General features: G+C 40.4%; 1 protein-coding gene across 4 annotated transcripts in view; it reads left to right on the forward strand.

Moving 5' to 3' along the window:
* arhgef10la (Rho guanine nucleotide exchange factor (GEF) 10-like a) overlaps positions 1–7,500 on the forward strand; it is a 456,971-nt gene that overhangs the window by 168,698 nt on the left and 280,773 nt on the right. The window lies entirely within an intron of this gene.

Consider the following 7,500-nt stretch of genomic DNA (forward strand, 5'->3'; position numbering starts at 1 on the left):
TGCATTTTCGGCAGTTGCGACTTACACTCCGAAAAATACGGTGTGTGTGTATGTATGTATATATATATATATATATATATATATATATATGTGTGTATATATATATATATATGTATGTGTGTGTGTGTGTGTGTATATATATAAATGTGTGTATATATGTGTATGTATGTATATATGTATGCATGTGTGTATGTATATATATATATATATATATATATATATATATATATATATATATATATATATATATATATATATATATATATATATATGCATGTGTGTATATATGTATATGTGTATATATATTTATGTATATATGTATATATATTTATATATGTGTATATATATAACTATATATGTGTATATATATTTGTGTGTGTATATGTATATGTATATATGTATATATTTGTGTGTGTGTGTGTGTATGTATGTATATGTGTGTGTATATATATATATATATATATATATATATATATATATATATATAAAAATGACACTTTTAATGGCGGGTGTTTGGAGAGAGAGTCGGTGTTAAAATAAAAAAATGTTTCTCGTCGTTTTTTTGTTGGTACCAGGCTCACAGCGTTGGAATTTTGATGTTTCGTCTGTAAGTGCCTCCGCAAGTTATATATTCCTTGGAGACTGTGTTTACTTATTTACAAAGTAAAACACATCAACTTTCACACTGCACTGTAAATAAATTATTCTGCCCTGGCTACTCGTTTCCAGCGCGTGCAGCTGGACAGATAGTTAACAGCATGACGAAATGTTCTTTCTTATTAATCATTTTTCTTCTATTTCTTTGTAAGTCGTCCTTTAGTTTATGAGACTTAAAATGTAAACATTACAAAAGTCTAACGTCTCGTGTATTTTACATGAATATTGTATATGTTACATCAATAACATAGAAGGTTTAGCGTTAATACACACAGCAAACATTGCCCACATGTGGTTTAACACACCTAGGGTGTAGCTTTATCGCCCTCTACTGGTCAAATTCAACGCTACATTTGTCAAACCAGTAAAACAGCCGAAAACAACACGACTACGAATACAAAATAAATCACAAAGTCCACAATTTCAATATGTTCATACTTTGTTGTGCAGTCACTGGTAAAAGTCCGATTTCCTCGGTTTATTTTGATATTTTTCAAATGTCGATGGCGCCGTCTTCTTCTACTCACCTGCTGCTGCTTTGAATGGTTTCATCAAGCCTATTCAGGTGATGTTCAGCAGGCCGACTGAGAAGCTTTGTTGAATAGACCTGACATGCTAACTTCCATTCTGCTATTGTTGTTCCCCGTGGGTTTTGGGGGTGGACTCGTGGCTCACATTACCTGTGTCACTTTATATTCCGCCCCCCCCCATTACATCTCCCTCATTGGCGATGTGTTCCAGCAGGTTTTGGATGAGCATCAGACAAATGGTTTTGATTGGAGCGTCGCGTTTGACATTGTCTTCCAAACTGCCGGCGAGCGTCCGGCTGGGAGCTCCGTTGCAGACTTAGCGGGCTTAGACTCCTAAGGGCTCCGTGGCGGTGAGCTAGCTGCCTGCCGGCGGCTTATGAACATCCATTTGCAAGCATGAAAACCATATCCGTGCTCGCCGGATTATGCCCGGATTACATCTCGGCACATTCGCCCCTCTCGCCGTAGCCAACACGGGAGACCTCCGGGGGATTCTGTGAAGTCCGGGCCTTCTTCACACCTATTGATTTCCTCACACATGACGGATGTCACAGGCTTCCTGTGTCAGAGAGCCCATTAAAACCAAAAGCTCCATGAGAGAACTCTTGAAATAACCATCCTGCCTCTGATAGTTTCAACTCTCCATGTCCCCCAACCAGGATGGATCTTCTTTCACTTCATCACGCCGTCGTCTCGGCGGTGCATGACTCCTCCGCAGTCCAATCTACCGTCAGAATTTAATTAGGCACTTCTTGCAGTGTCTGCGGTGTCCAGGGAGCTGGGACAGGTGCCGCAGTCCACTGCCGTAGTGCGGGAGACGCCGGCGCACCGCTGAGAATCGATGCGGAGTTTCAGGTCTAATAAGAAACCTTCCTTCCTGTTGACCCAGCAAAGGGCAACATATCGCTGAATAACAGTTTCTACGTTGAAACGCCAGTAATGATGACGATCGATCTGCGCACCAGACTTCTTTTATTTGTACCTCTGCGGTTTGGAATCAACAGTCTCTCTTTGACCTCGAGTCCCACACATTGTTGTCTCCAAATCCTGAACGTGTTTGCTTCCCTTCAACACATTCCACACGGCAGGTTGTTCAAATTCCATTGATCAATTACCAGTTTACTACGAGTCCAAACGTTGTGTTCCAAAGCGAAGGTCTTGCAGCTCTCATTGACCATTCCTGCCATCACTCGCTCTATGAACAGTTAACTCAGTGGTTCTTAAAGGGGAACATTATCACCAGACCTATGTAAGCGTCAATATATACCTTGTTGTTGCAGAAAAAAGACCATATTTTTTTAACCGATTTCCGAACTCTAAATGGGTGAATTTTGGCGAATTAAACGCCTTTCTAATATTCGCTCTCGGAGCGATGACGTCACAACGGGAAGCAATCCGCCATTTTCTCAAACACCGAGTCAAATCAGCTGTTATTTTCCGTTTTTTCGACTGTTTTCCGTACCTTGGAGACATCATGCCTCGTCGGTGTGTTGTCGGAGGGTGTAACAACACGAACAGGGACGGATTCAAGTTGCACCAGTGGCCCAAAGATGCCAAAGTGGCAAGAAATTGGACGTTTGTTCCGCACACTTTACCGACGAAAGCTATGCTACGACAGAGATGGCAAGAATGTGTGGATATCCTGCGACACTCAAAGCAGATGCATTTCCAACCATAAAGTCAAAGAAATCTGCCGCCAGACCCCCATTGAATCTGCCGGAGTGTGTGAGCAATTCAGGGACAAAGGACCTTGCTAGCACGGCAAGCAATGGCGGCAGTTTGTTCCCGCAGACGAGCGAGCTAAACCCCCTGGATGTCTTGGCTCACACCGTCCCTTATGCCACCGAAGATGATCAAGAGAAGAATATCGACCCTAGCTTCCCTGGCCTGCTGACATGAGGGTATGTCTACAGAATATATTAATTGATGAAAATTGGGCTGTCTGCACTCTCAAAGTGCATGTTGTTGCCAAATGTATTTCATATGCTGTAAACCTAGTTCATAGTTGTTAGTTTCCTTTAATGCCAAACAAACACATACCAATCATTGGTTAGAAGGCGATCGCCGAATTCGTCCTCGCTTTCTCCCGTGTCGCTGGCTGTCGTGTCGTATTCGTCGGTTTCGCTTGCATACGGTTCAAACCGATATGGCTCAATAGCTTCAGTTTCTTCTTCAATTTGGTTTTCGCTACCTGCCTCCACACTACAACCATCCGTTTCAATACATGCGTAATCTGTTGAATCGCTTAAGCCGCTGAAATCCGAGTCTGAATCCGAGCTAATGTCGCTATAGCTTGCTGTTCTATGCGCCATGTTTGTTTGAGTTGGCTTCACTATGTGACGTCACAGGAAAATGGACGGGTGTATATAACGATGGTTAAAATCAGGCACTTTGAAGCTTTTTTTTAGGGATATTGCGTGATGGGTAAAAATTAAAAAAAAACTTAGAAAAATATAATAAGCCACTGGGAACTGATTTTTAATGGTTTTAACCATTCTGAAATTGTGATAATGTTCCCCTTTAACCTTGTTGGAGGTACTGAACCCCACCAGTTTCATATGCGCATTCACCGAACCCTTTAGTGAAAAATGTTTTTTTTCAATTTCAAGACAAAGTTATGTTTTTGGTAACACTTTAGTATGGAGAACATATTGTACGTAACAAAGACTTAATTTAGAGTTTTTTGGACACTAGGGGAACATATTCTAAGTAACAAAGACTTACCGTATTTTTTGGAGTATAAGTCGCACCTGCCGAAAATGCATGATAAAGAAGGAAAAAAACATATACAGTAAGTCGCATTTTCTGGGGAAATGTATTTGATAAAAGCCAACAGCAAGAATAGACATTTGAAAGGCAATTTAAAATAAATAAAGAATAGTGAACAACAGGCTGAATAAGTGTACGTTATATGAGGCATAAATAACCAACTGGTATGTTAATGTAACATATTATGGTAAGAGTCATTCAAATAACTAACATATAGAACATGCTATACGTTTACCAAACAATCTGTCACTCCTAATCGCTAAATCCCATGAAATCTTATACGTCTAGTCTAAGGCTGCAGCTAACGATTATTTTTCTATCGATTAATCTATAGATAATTTTTTCGATTAATTGGTTAATCTATAGATTATTTTTTCGATTAATCTATAGATTATTTTTCCTTTTACAGATTTTTTTATTTTTATTTAAAATGAAGATGAAAAAATAAATGTAGGCCAGTTTTTTTCAAAAGGCATGGCTTTTATTTACAAAAAAAAAAAAGTATGGCCACTCAGTCAACATTGACAACAACATGACAAAATATTCTGTAAGAATATAAACATTTAAAACTTTTAACATTTAACAAAATTAAAAGTAGCTTATTTGCTTTTTAATGTGCAAATATAAAAGTAAACATCCAGTGCAAATCTTAATATTCTGCAATAGTATAAGCATTTCAAAAGTAAAAGTATTGCTTATTTTGCTTTAAAATGTGCAAAAATAAAGATAAACATCCAATAAAAAAAGTGCAAAACGGAAATATTCTGTAACAGTGTAAACATTTCAACAAAAGTAAAAGTATTGCTTATTTGCTAAAATGTGCAAAAATAAAGATAAACATCCAATACAAAAAAGTGCAAAACGAAATATTCTGTAACAGTGTAAACATTTCAACAAAAGTAAAAGTATTGCCTATTTTTCTTAATAACAATGATAGTATGATTTAAGTGAAAGTTAATTGTTTGTTTGTACACAGTATATGTAACTGTTAATGTTGTAAAAGGTATTTGCACAACTAATTAACGTTAGCGTTTGTGACACGTCTTGTGCCGTGGGGTTCTTTCAGGACCGACAGACTGAACGCCAGACGGCTTTGCCAGGTTTACAATCTTTTAATTTTACACAAAGTCTTTTCTCTTCCAACTCTTTTCTCTTTCTTTCCTCGCTTTTCAGCTCCTTTTCCTCGCTCGCTCGTCGTCCTCTGTCTCTCATCCTCTCTCGCTCCACGTCAGCTTCACTCTGGCTCCTTCCAGTCTCTCTTCCCTCTCTCTCTGCTGCTCCCCTTTTCTTCAGCGAGAGGAGATTGGATGATCGTGTCCAGGTGCGCGGATCGCGCACCTGGGCACGATTGCGGCGTCGCTCAAGGCGCGCCCCGCCTCGCCTCGCCGCTCGCTCGCCGGCCCCGCCTCTCCACAGCGTTAAAGAGGAGCGCGTCTTTGTAAACACTGAACAGGCACGCCAAACGCTAGTCTTAGAGCGAAACGCTGCTTTAGTTTATGAATTTACAAAGCAGATACAAATGACACATTCATGTTTTTGTGTAATGATGACAACGTATACTCACGCGGACGATTGACTAGTTGATGGTGATGGCAAGAACGCTGTCGGGTGTTTTCTTTTCAAATGTTCCTTCATAGCCGTTGTGCTGCTATGATAGGCCATTTCCGCTCGACACAGTGTGCATACAACAACATTATTAGGCCGTTTATTGAAATACTCCCACACTTTTGACGACTTTTGGCGTGCTTTTTTTCCCCTCGCTCGCACCGCTCGCATTGTCTGCTTTGCGCTCCGCCATGACGGTAGTGTGACGTAAATATGCGACGCACAAAAACGGCGTCGACGTATTTACGTAACCGATGACGTCGACTACGTCGACACGTCGTTTCAGCCTTAGTCTAGTCTCTTACGTGAATGAGATCAATAATATTATTTGATATTTTACGTTAATGTGTTCATCATTTCACACATAAGTCGCTCCTGAGTATAAGTCGCACCCCCGGCCAAACTATGAAAAAAACTGCCACTTATAGTCCGAAAAATACGGTAATTTAGAGTTATTTGGACACTAGGGTAACCTTTTCTAAGTAACAGACTTAATTTAGTTATTTGGTTAGGGTTAGGGTTATAATAAGGCCGTGCCGAATAAGGCATTAATAAGTACTTAATAATGACTAGTTAAGAGCCAATATGTTACTAATTTGCATGTTAATAAGCAACTAATTAATGGTGAATATGTTCCCCATACTAAAGTGTTACCATGTTTTATTACTGGTGCACAAAATGAAGCGTGCATGAACATCACCTTGTTCAAAGAACAAAAGCAACACAGTGCATAAACTCACAACAAATTACACACCTGCAAATCTGTCTGACTTCTGCTGTTGCCGTATCCGTAATACGCCGATAGGGAGAAGTTTGTATTTACACGATGAGTCGGGTGTTTTGACCTCCGCCGAACCCCTGAGGCCGACTCACCGAACCCCTAGGGTTCCATCCAACCCAGGTTAAGAACCACTGAGTTAACTGAAGACATTTCCTTCAAATAATACAGACTTTTTTTTTTTATATATTAAATCAGAGCTACCAACTGCTGCTTATTGTAAAATGTAAGACAGACTGCACTATAAAATAAATAACTCGAGCTGGGTTATTGATATTCTGCACAATGAAGTCCCTGTAAAACAAAGTACATCAATATACTCGGAGTGCAAGTATGGTAGGTCTTTATTGTCATTGCGCAATTACAACAAAACTTTGTTTTCAGCACAAACCCGTTCAAGATGAGACAAACAGTGTACAGGGTTACAGAACAGGAACGCTGATGGGTCAAGGCACCCCGTAAAAGATGGGAAAAAGGTAAAACGCTGGGGAAGGATGAGTAAAAAAATACAATCTAGACTGGGCTCCTAAGGGGCCCCAGTCTGGAGTGTGGAAAAAACCTCCATAGCAAAGCACATATACATATTACAACGTACATCTCGCGATATCTAGCAACAGAGGGAAGGGAGTGCGAGGTCATGATGATAGGCCGCAGCTCTCAGGCGCTGACCATCCATTCATCACCCCTATGGGATTTGCGTCGAGGGCGTTGGATTGGGGAGAGGGTTTGTGTGTGTGGCTTATATTTTTGTGGTTGCATGTGTGTGTGTAAGCCCGTAGTGTGTCACTGCCTTGGTGTTCTTGCCAGTCAGTCCAAAGTCAACAACCACAGGTGTGTGTCCATGAGAGACAAGAAGGGAGTTTGTTGTGTCTTTGCCGCACTGTCCTTCTGGAGAGTCTCCAAGCCAGGGAAACAATCCAAGTTAGAATGTTTTGTATGCAAGTGAAAATAAAATTTGCTTTTCACTCTAAATTGTCTATGACTGGCATACTTGCCAACCCTCCTGGATTTTCCGGGAGACTCCCGAAATTCAGCGCCTCTCCCGGGACAAATGTTCTCCCGAAATTCAGGCAGACTCAGGTCCATGCGGACCTGAGTCCGCTTTCCCGCAATATAAACAGCGTACCTGCCCAATCACATTATAACTGTAGAATGATCGTG

Source organism: Nerophis lumbriciformis, linkage group LG18 (assembly GCF_033978685.3).
Source record: "Nerophis lumbriciformis linkage group LG18, RoL_Nlum_v2.1, whole genome shotgun sequence".
NCBI classification, from domain to species: domain Eukaryota; kingdom Metazoa; phylum Chordata; class Actinopteri; order Syngnathiformes; family Syngnathidae; genus Nerophis; species Nerophis lumbriciformis.